This window comes from Chiloscyllium plagiosum, unplaced genomic scaffold (genome assembly GCF_037043375.1).
Source record: "Chiloscyllium plagiosum isolate Xiang-an unplaced genomic scaffold, Cpla_swu_hap1 HiC_scaffold_45, whole genome shotgun sequence".
Lineage (NCBI taxonomy): Eukaryota > Metazoa > Chordata > Chondrichthyes > Orectolobiformes > Hemiscylliidae > Chiloscyllium > Chiloscyllium plagiosum.
The window spans coordinates 94,211,902-94,223,672 of NW_028270183.1; the positions used below are offsets into that span (position 1 = coordinate 94,211,902).

General features: G+C 43.8%; 1 non-coding gene across 1 annotated transcript; it reads right to left on the minus strand.

Moving 5' to 3' along the window:
- Nucleotides 1–264: 264 nt before the first annotated feature.
- Nucleotides 265–336, minus strand: trnag-ucc (transfer RNA glycine (anticodon UCC)). The gene has a single exon. It is a non-coding gene; the product is annotated as a tRNA-Gly (tRNA).
- Between the last annotated feature and the right edge of the window lie 11,435 nt (nt 337–11,771).

Sequence of the window (11,771 nt, forward strand, 5' to 3'; positions counted from 1 at the left end):
TCCAGCGGCTTCTGTAATTATTTAAGGTTTCTGACGATAGCAATCTCTCACTTTTCGAACAAAACAAAATCAACCTCATGTTGCGAACAATATTCAAATAAGCAATGGGCCGCAGAGAGGAAAGCTTTCGAGCAACGCTGCCCGGATTGTCACGGCAATTGACAGGAACCATCGCCATGAAAACTCGAAAGCAACCTCACAAATCCATTTCGCCACAGAATGCAACGTTGGTGCTCAAGACTTTTCCTTGCAAAGCCGCAACACTGCGAAGGCCGGGAATCGAACCCAGGTTAACTGCTTGGAAGGCAGCTATGCTCGCCACTACACCACCACCGCGCTAGCAGTCTGACTGTCCCTTTTCCCAAACACACATAACAAGGCCGTGATAGTCAACAACTGAACTGGGGCTGAAAGCAAAACAAGAAATTGCTTGTAAAACGTCAACAGGTCTGAAAACATCAGAATCAGAAGCCTTCAGTCCTTAAGAACAATCACTGGATCCAAAAGGTTCACTCCCCACAAATGCTGCCGGACCTGCTGAGTTTCCCAGCAATTTCTGTGCTGTCTCTCACATCTGCAACACCTGCAGTTCTTTGTCAGGAAGAAAACAAACGCTGACCCATTGAAGGGGATATTTGATCAGGTGATAGTCCACGTCATCCACAGAGATAGATGGGATGGAGTATAGGATCATAAAATTCTTACAGTGTAGAAACAGGCTATTCGGCTCATCATGCATCCCACCAAGTCTCACCCTCTACGCTATTCCTGTAACTCCACATTTCTCATGGCTAACCATATAACCAACACTCACCTGGACACTATTGACGATTGAGCGTTGCAAATCCACCCTAATCTGCGCATCTTTGGACTGTGCGAGGAAACTGGAGCACCCGGAGGAAACTCACGCAGACACGGGGAGAATGTGCAAACTTCACACAGACAGTCTTCAATCAGACAGGGATCTGGGTAATTGGAGAGGTTTCAAGAGGGAGTGCAGACTGGTTTGTGAATGATGGGCCGAAAGCCTGATCTCAGTGCTGTAAAGGCTCTACAGTAACATGATTCCCTACGTCCAGCATTCAACACAGTTTTGCATTTGGTTTTAATCCATCCTGTTATTGACATTATTGAGTGAAATGTACAGAGAGCGATTGTTTGCGCATTCACACAGATCTGTGTTTTGATGGGTCAGGAGCAACATACAAATAACAACTGGCGGAGGGAGAATTGAATTCGCCCTCCGAATCTGCCGAGGACATGCAGGACCTGGAACTTCTCTATCACCACTCACTCACCACCCGGCGCCTGGAGCCTGATCTTCCTCCTCAGGAACCTCCAAGCCCAGGGCATTAATGTGGCCGTTACAATTTGCCTGATTTCCCCCTCCGATCATCTTATCCCAAATCCGTCCTGCCAGCTCGGCACCATCCTCATGGCCTGTCCTACCTGCCAATCTTCCTTCCTACCTATCCGCTCCACCGTCCTCTCCGACCAATCACCTTTACCCCCACCTCCATCTATCAATTGCGCTCTCCGCTCCCTTCTCCGCAGCCCCACTCCCTCCCATTTATCTGTCCACACTGGACGCTCCCAGCCTCATTCCAGATGACGGTGGTTTGCCCGACATATCGTCTCTCCTGCTCCTCGGATGCGACCTGACCTGCTGTGCGTTTCCTGTATTACTCTAACCTTGACACTGATCTCCAGCATCTGCAGTCCTCACTTTCAACTCGCATGACTGAATTCCTGCCCCTTACAGTTAGAATTGGGTCTCGTGTTTTCATCATGAATTTCATTATGTTTAATATATTTTATTTTAAAAATCATCACAATATCTTGATACCCTCATGAGCATGTAATGCATTTGGACAGAACAATGCCTCCTTTCTCTGTGAACAAACAGAATTAAAGGAGTCGGTTTGGAGAATGTTTCCTCTCACAGAAACAGGAATCGGGCGTTGTAATTCTCTCTGAAATAAACACAGGCCATTCAGAGGAATCTGGTAAGGTCATGCAACATCTGTCGAGAGAAGGGAAAGGTTAGCTCATGTGTTATGAGAGTAGGGGAATTCAGCAGAGCGGTAGGAAGTTAGAAAAGTATTAATTACTGAAAAATTGGAATGGGGATAACGCTGAAGAAATAATGAGAGGTCGATACACCCTTTTTAAAATGTTCAGTCTGTTCTAGTAGTCAATTCAATCAAAGCTAGACTTAGATTTCATATCCAGTTTCCTGTGCAATCCACATATCCCGTGACTCCCTGAGAAACCAGCAATTTGTGACTTCCAATCTGAAATGCACTCAGTGAGGGTGCATCAACAATCGTCAGGGACAGAGAATATTAAAGACTCAGAGGCCTTAGAGTTAATCGCGCTCTCCTCATCTCATTCCCAAATAACCTGCCCCCTTACCCTGAGGGTGTGTCAATAATAACCAAAAGATCTGTAAATGGTGTAACTTTAACACTGACTTCTCTTCACAGATTCTGTCAGACCTGCTGAGATTTTCCGCAACTCCTGAGACTGTGTTATCATATTTCAGATACCCAGATCCACAGGATCAATTTCTCACCATCTATCTTCTGAAGCCTGTTCAGAATTTGATACATTCAAATGAAATCGTGTCTCAATTTTCTGGAATATGAACACAATTTATTCAAAAGCTCAGCATTGGAGCACGTGGGTTCCAAATAGTGACCTTTATTTTGTGATTCATTAATGTGTTTGGCTCATTGCCGCTGGGTTACCACGTATTACTCAGTTATAATTGTTCTGGCAAAGGTGACGATGAGTTAGCTTCTTGAACTGCTGCCATTCATTTTATCCAAATAAACCCATAATGATGTAAGGGAGGGAGTTCCAGGATTTCCAACCAATGGCACTTGTGGAACTGAGACGTTTTTTCCAAGCCAGGGTGGCGAGTGGCTTGATGTGGAATTGTCAACTGGTGTCCCGTGTATCTGCTCTGCTCAGTGTTCCACGCGATAATGCCGTGGTTCTGGAAGCTGCTCTGTGAGGAACTTTGGCGAATTTCTACAGTGCATCTTGTCAGTGGTATATTCCACTGCTACTGAGTGTGGATGGTGGAGACAGAGAATGCTTGTGACTGTGGTGCTGAGCAAGCTGCACTGTAAGGTAATTCTAAACAATGATGGAGAACATAACAACTTGACATCATCATCAATCCTTTTCACAGCTGGACATTCAGTGATTACACAGATGTGGTGTACAAGTCTGTCAATTGCTCAAATGACCATGATCTTTTAACTAGATTCACCTTTTCACGGGTATTATGCTGAGAGACCTCACGCGACGGTTCCACTTTCCATCAACATTTCATCTGTAAAAACTTGGAACGAGCTGATGGGACACAGATTGTGCTGCAGATGGTTAGACACAGCGCAGTGTCTGTTTGGCTTTATGCATGTGTTTCTCTGAATGTGTGTGTGCATTATCGTGAGTTCCTGTCTCTGTGATTCTGTGTGTGTCTACCCATCTATCTCTGCCTGACAATCTGTGCTTATGTGAGTGTGTTTGCGTCTCATCGTGTGTATTAGTGTGCGTCTCCATGTTTACGTATCTCTGTTTCTGTCCCTCTGTGCAATGGGCTCTCTGTTATTTTCAGGATGGTAACAATTGAAATGTGGGTTAAACACCAATACATCTGTACCGCTGTCTATTCATCTTGGGCTTGAAGTGATACATTGCTTTTGGTGATGTTTCAACGTGTGTGTGTGTCTGTGTGTGTGTGCGCGCGTGCGTTTGTTTGTGTGTGTGTGTGTGTGTTTTGTGCCTGTCTCTGTGTGCGTGTGACAGATGGAAATACGTACAGAGACTCAGACACAATCACATATACAGAGAGATGTGCAGAGACACATACAAACAGAAGCACACATATCGACTTAAAGAAACACACGTGCACATGCAGTCACACAGACATACACACACAAGTGCACAGATGTTTATGGAGACAGCAAAAGTAATACTATTAGAATTTCTTGTTCCTAAAACTACATGAGAATTTAATAGATTTTTGGATTGTTTGACTTTACAGGAAATTTGTCCAGAAGTTTGTCTGAACAGCTGCGCCTTCAACAAGTTTTTGAACGAAATAAGAGTAAGGTAGTTTAGTTAGTAGAGTCCGAGGTTAATGTTGAAAGGATGAAAGCAATTTGAATCGATGAACCTATTTTACCATCCCTGCGTTTTCCAGTCTTTTCAAAATGGCCGCTGATGCTTCTGAATTGGGTCGACGTTGTTCCAGGATGATGAATTAAGAATTGAGAACCTGGAGGATATTTCTACTACAATCAATATCGATCATTGGAAAAGTCCTCTTCCATAGGAAAGGGACTTTGGGATTGCTGTTAGATCTTCAGTACTTCGAAGACCACCCAACAGAGAACAATGAAATACAAAATTACACAGATTGTAATCCACTGGCCTTCTTTAAAAGTTTCAAATTAACAATGCAGTATATTTTGATGGTGTCGTTTGTTGTAACCATTTTATTATATACATCACTAGAAAACCTAATGTGAATTCAGATATATTGTCCTAAAATACAAATGGTGAAACACGTAAAAGCTTTAAGAAATGTGAAGGTTGGATAACATTGCAAGAAGGGAGAAATAATAAATAGACTGCACTTGCTATAAAAATTGTGCATCATGTATTTTGCAAGTAAATGCGTTTTTGAAATGGCATTTTAGTTTTCTCTGGGCGAATATATATATAAACATTTTTTTTAAAAAGGATTGAGTGTAATTGTGGACTAAAATGTGAAAAGAGCGACCTTACAAACAGATCGAAAGTGGAGGATAGCTGCAAGGTTTGACAGCAATTCACCTGATAGTGACCCAATAATTGAAATGTCACTGGAGATGAACGGAGTTATACACAGATGCAGCCTTTGTTTGTGACAAGGAGCTCATTGATTATTGGCCACTAGTTCACCACTGACAAAGGCTGTCTGCTACCAGCAACGATGTGATTGGTTCTCAGACAACTAAACAGCTTGGGACTCTGAACAAAATACAGTGAAGTCTTCAACTGCTCAGGAGCTCTCTCTGTTCACGGCAGTGATAGGTGCTTTAATCCTGAAGAAACCTGGTTTATTTTTATTTCAGCTGTTCCTATGAGCTCTGTCTTTTAATGAGTGTGTTAGAGACTGTTTGTAAGTATTAACCAGTCCTTCTGCCTGGTGTAACTCAATGACAGCCTCCAAGATGCACTGTATAAACTTACCAAGGCTCTAAACAAAGTACATTCCAAAGACAAGACAACGAAGAAATGGAAGGGCAGGGGAAGAAGATGAATGGGAGGGTTAAGACTTGGAGCCAGTGATCAAACCTGGTGAAATGAAGAGTAAAGGACTTTAATTTATAACGTCAGGTTAGTAAGTTTGCAGATGGCACTAAGGTTGCAGGTATCGTCGACAGTATAAACGGCTACTTCAGGCTGCAGCGCGACATAGATAGGATGCAGATCTGGGCTGAGACAAGGCAGATGGAGTTCAACCTGGATAAACGAGAAGTGATGCATTTTGGAAGGAGGAACACGAATGCTGAATATAAGATTAAAGACAGAATCCTTGGCAGTATGGAGGAGCAGAGGGATCTGGGTATGCAAGTATATAGATCCCTCAAAGTTGCCATCCAAGTGGATAGGGTTATTAAGAAAGCATATGGAGTATTGGCTTTCATTAAGGGGGATTGAGGTTAAGAGCTGCGTGGTTTTGCTGCAGCTCGACAAGTCCCTGGTGAAGCCACTCTTTGAATATTGTGTCTAGTTTTGGTCGCCCTACTTCAGGAAAATGCAGAGGCTTCGGAGAAAGCGCAAAGAAGGTTTACCAGGATGCTGCCTGGACTGGAAGGCTTGCCTTATGAAGAAATTTGGAATAAGCTCGGACTTTTCTGTATGGAGAGAAGGAGGAAGAGAGACCTGATCGAGGTATAGAAAATAATGTGTGGAATAGATACAATCAATAGGAAGAGACTTTCCCCCCGGACAGGATTGACTAGTATGAGAAGTCATAGTTTGAAGATATTAGGAGGAAGGTATAAAGGAGATGTCATAGGTACGTTCTTTACGCAGAGAGTTGTGAATGCATGGAATCGGTTGCCAGTTGTGGTCATGGAAGCAGAATCATTGGGGACATTGGTGCGACTCCTGGACATGCACATGGATTGCAGTAAGTTGAGGGGTGCGTAGGTTAAGTTACTATATTTGACATTAGGATTAAATCTCGTTGGCCAAAGGGCCTGTTCTGTGCTGTACTTTTCTATGTTATATGTTCTATGAGTGCACACACTGGGTATATCTAAACGTAATGTGTCAACCTGGTGAAGCTACGACAAATAAATAGTTGCATGCCAGAAACCATAAGAAGTAACGGATAGACAAGGCTAATTGACTTTATCACTCAAGGATCAGAATTAAACGCTGCAGTCCTGCCAGCTCCCATCATAAATGATGCGGGACAAGATAATAACTCATTTCTTTCACATGAACGTCGAGTCTGAGGGATACGAAATAGATCCTTTCGAAATTATGACAGGCATGGAAGTAATGGGTAATGGCAGTCTTTTACACAGACTACAGGAGACATTGGTTTAAAGTGTTATCGAGCAGACCAGACCCAGACGTATGGTATGCAGATTGATTTTGCTTGTTTTATGATAGTCATACATTCTGAGAAACACTGAAGAATATTGTGTTGCGTTCTCTCCAGTACAAATCATACCTTACATAAGGACATCAGGTAAATATAGTTTCACAGCTTTTGAACAGGTGCAGAAAAGGATCAACTCTATACATGACAGGTCCATTCATAAGTTTGATAACAGCACGAAAGAAATTGTTCCTGAATCCATTGGTGCGTATTTTCAAACATTTGCATCTTCTGTCCAATGGAAGAGGTTGGGAAAGAGCGTTGCGGTGGTGGGAGGGGCCTTTGATTATGTTGGCTGCATTCCTGAAGAAGTGGGAATTCATGACTGAGTCAATGGAAGGAAATATGATTTGCGTGATGTATTGTGTTCGGTATACGCATCTCTGCAATTTCTTGCAGTACGGCCAGAGCAGTTACCATACAAAGAGTCTGGATAGAATGTTTTCTGCAGTTCAATATTAAAATTGATCAGAGTCATTGCCAAAATGCTAAATTTTATTCCCCGGCTGAGGTGGTAGATGTATTGATGTGCTTTCTTGGCTGTAGAGTTGACATGGATAGACTGATTGTTTGTGATATTTATTATTCGGAACTTGAAGCTGTCCATCACCTCCAAATCAGCACCAATGACAGAGACCAGTGTGTGTCCTTCAGTCCAATTCCTGAAGTCAATGGCCAGTTCCCTTGTTTTGCTGACATTGAGGGAAAGATCGTTGTCTTACACCACGCCATTAAGCTCTATTTCCTGTAGGAGAAAGTGAAGAGTGCAGATGCTGGAGATCAGAGCTGGAAAATGTGTTGCTGGAAAAGCGCAGCAGGTCAGGCAGCATCCAAGGAGCAGGAGAATCGCATAAGCCCTTCTTCATGAATGAGGAGGGTGTGCCAAGCAGGCTAAGATAAAAGGTAGGGAGGAGGGACTTGGGGGAAGGGCGTTGGGAATGCGTAGGTGGAAGGAGGTTAAGGTGAGGGTGATAGGCCGGAGAGAGGGTGGGGGAGGAGAGGTCAGGAATAAGATTGCAGGTCAAGAAGGCGGTGCTGAGTCCGAGGGTTGGCACTGAGATAAGGTGGGAGGAGGGGAAATGAGGAAGCTGGAGATATCTGCATTCATCTCTTGTGGTCGGAGGGTTCCGAGGCGGAAGATGAGGTGCTCTTCCTCCAGGCGTCTGTTCCCATGGTCTGGCGATGGTGAAGGACAAGGACCTGCATGTCCTTGGCGGAGTGGGAGGGGGAGTTAAAGTTTTCAGCCATTGGGCGGCTGGGTTGTTTGCTGCGCTGTCCCAGAGATGTTCTCTGAAATGTTCTGCCAGTAAGCGGTCCGTCTTCCCAATGTAGAGGAGGCCACATCGGGTGCAGTTGATGCTGTAAATGTGTGTGGAGGTGCAGGTGAATTTGTGACGGATATGGGAAGATCCCTTAGGGCCTTGGAGGGAGGTGAGGGGGAGGTATGGGCGCAAGTTTTGCATTTCTTGCGGTTGCAGGGGAAGGTGCTGGGAGTGGAGGTTGAGTTGGTGGGGATTGTGAAACTGACAAGGGAGTCGCGGAGGGAGTGGTCTTTCCAGAACGCTGGTAGGTGAGGGAAGGGAAACATATTCTTGATGGTGGGGTCTGTTTGGAGGTGGCAGAAATGACGAAGGATGATACGATATCTGGAGGTTGGTGGGGTGGTAGGTGAGGACCAGTGGGGTTCTGTCCTCGTGACGATTGGATGGGCGGGGTTCAAGGGCAGAAGAGCGGGAAGAGGAGGACATGCGTGGAGAGCATCGTCAACCACGTCTGAGGGGAAATTGCGGTCTTTGAAGAAGGAGGCCATCTGGGTTGTTCAGTATTGGAATTGGTCCATTTGGGAGAAGATGCGGTGGAGGTGAAGGAATTTAGAATATGGGATGGCGTTTTTACAGGGGGCATAGTTGGAGGAGGTGTAATCTAGGTCGGTTTTGAGACCTCCCCACTATCGTGGTTTCATTAGTAAATCTGTAAATGGAGTTAGAGCTGAATTTGGCGGTATACTCATAAGGGGGTAAGAAATATTGAAGTGGGCTGAGTACACAGCCTTGAAGGGCACCAGTATTGCGTATTATTGAAGAGGAGGAGTTTCCAACTATCCTCATTCATTGTGATCTGCAGGTCAGAAAGTTAAAGATCCAGTTGTCGATGTGAGGAAAGTCCTAGGACTCAGAAATGTCGATGAGTCTTGTTGGCATTCGGGTCTTCAAGGCAGAGCTAAAGCTAATATACAGAAGTCTGATGTAGGTGTCCATGTTATCCACATGTTCCAGAGATGAGTGAAGTGCCAGAGAGATGGTGTCTGCATGGATCTATTACGATCGTGGCGAATTACCGAGGCCCTGAACAATCTGGGAGTTAATGTTTACCATTCCTAACCTCTTAAAGCACTTCTTAAATGAGATCGGCCATGATTGTATTAAAAATCGGAGCAGGTTAGAGGAACCGAATTCCAGACTCATGCTCCTATTTCTTGTGTTCATTTGTTCTTTATAGCTCAGAGGGAAACATATTAACGAATGGTCCTGGCAGACAATGAAGATCCACACACAGAAATCCCATTTCTCGGCTATCAGCCCATCGTCCTGAAGGTTTCAGCAATGCATGGGATTATTGAAATACCACACACGTAATATGAATGCTTATGATTCAAACATTCATCCCAGTAATGAGAATGTGTGAGACTTTACGTTCTTCTGGGTGTATGGTAGCCGACTGTAAAATGAACCTCAGCAGGAACTGCAAAGAGGGGGGTATCAGAGTAAGGAGCACAAGCAGTCCAAGAGCTGCAAACGTTGTTAGGAAGAGGGCCACCTGCACAAGAACTACCCAAGACAGAGGAGGAGGGATCTGGGAGTGAGGATGTCAATCCAATATTACCAGAAGTGTTAACATGAGTTGATCAATCAATGAATTAATTAAAATTTGATGAAGAAATGTATCTGACTCTCTCTGTCACTGTCTGTCCCTCTTTTTTAAAAGTGATAAGATACCGCCCTCTGCTGGCCTCCCAGTGTCACTGTACAAGCAGCAGATTTTTTTTTTCTCTGAAACACTTTGCTCCTGTCCCTGCACATTCTATTATTTCTGACAGTCTCACAATGCCCTTAATGACGCAAAGGCGCAAGCAGCTGCGCAGTGACGTCACAGAAAGGATGGCCACAAACAGCGGGGAAAGTCTGACAACGAGGAAGTGAGAGGAGGCAACACGTGACTCGTGCTGGGGCCGTGAGCTGAGGGAGAGCGATCCCCTCTGGCCGCCACGAGAGGAACCAGCAATCACTTTCTGAGCGAAAGCAACTAGATATTTTTGGAGAACTAGGTCGTTTATTCTCATTTCATCATTCCGTAACAAGGCAGCACCAACCCCCTGAAATACTTCAATACTATCGTACAGGAAATGTATCAATGTTAGGAACCACAGAACGATGAAAAGGTTTAACATTGTTGCTTGGATAGAATTTCAGCAGTGGCCCTGTTTTCTGCCTCCCTCCATTTTTAAATCGAAAAGTTACATTTGTTGCTTCCGAACCTTCTCTGAATTTAAGTAATGGAGAAAACAAAAGAAGTGGAGAGCAAAAGTGATAGGGGGATTGTATTGTTTGGGCATCAGGCAGACATCTGTGACAGTGCAGATGCGACACGAGGTAACACGCTGCCTCCCTGAGTCTGGGATGTTACTGAGTGGCTGAAGGACAGTCTGAAAAGGATACTAGCAAACATAAGATGTGGCAACGGATGGAGCCTTGAAAACAGTATATAGGAAGCTGTGAGATCAATTGACAACACAGGGTTAAATACAGAGTAAAGTTCTCTCGATGATGCCTAACCAAACATTTTGAAGATATGTATAATCTGAGAAGTGATAGAAATTTAACTCACTCTCAACTATCACCACAGAAACACACACACACACACACACACACACACACAAACACACACACACACACACATACACACACAGTAATTCTTGATTGTTATACAAGAGGGTTCCCATTTTCAACGAAAATAGATGTATTCCAGAAATTACTCACAAAGTTTTTGACTTGATTTTTTCTGTTCAGTTTGGATTCCCAATTATATTTCTGATTCGTAACATCCACATGGACAATTTTCCTCAACCCATGTGCTATGTCCTGCTCACAAAAACTGCATTTGATTCCAATACCGTATGTTGTTTGACAAAGGAATCTTTCTGTGTCAGGGGGATTGAATCTTGTGTGTGTGAATGTCCTGTTTATCTGACATCCAGGATGGTTTAACGAAGCTTTGATGTTTGGAAATAACGATTTTTTTACAGTCCCTTAGTAGAACTGTATTTATTTTCAGACAAGTACTCCTTTAATCTGGATCTTATTAATTGATTCAACATTATAGTCCACAACCATTGACACAAATCGGGAGAGTTAAAGTGATGGCGACACCAAATATTTGGACAGTTTGACAATTATGACCAGGACTTGGGCCTAGGGAGGTGAAGACGTTTTACTGTGATCGTACAGGAGGTATGGACACCATCAAGCATCTCCAAAATGATAACGGATGAATGTGGCAATTCACAGATATTCTGGGCGAGCAGAGCAAACAGGCAGACACACTGAATAAGGAACAGAGAGGGACAGAAGCATTTTGAGATTTCCAAAAGGCATCTGCTCAACTCAGTCTTGATCTAAAAACTGAGTATGTTATTGCTAAAACTAGTTTACAAGTAAATTGTGAAGTGAAAGAAAGCTGCTGTCAAACAGATCGATGTAGCGATAGTAGGTGAATGGGCAAAGCACTGTCCATTACAATACAAAGTGGAGAGTGTCAGGGAGAATCGACAAAGACTTTAATTTAAATGGGGAGATGTTATAGGTCTCTGACGTAGACAGGGATCTGTGTGTCCTGGGATATTAAAACACATTGAATTAATCTGCAGCGGCAGCAATGTATTAGCAAGGCAAAGGGATGAAGTTTTCGTTTGTTCATCGGACGTGAGCATCACTGGCTGGGCTCAGCATTTATCACTCATTCCCATCAGCCCTTGAGAAGATGGTAGTGAACTGCCTTATTGAACGGATGTACTCCATAAAACTTTATTTTTGGAGAA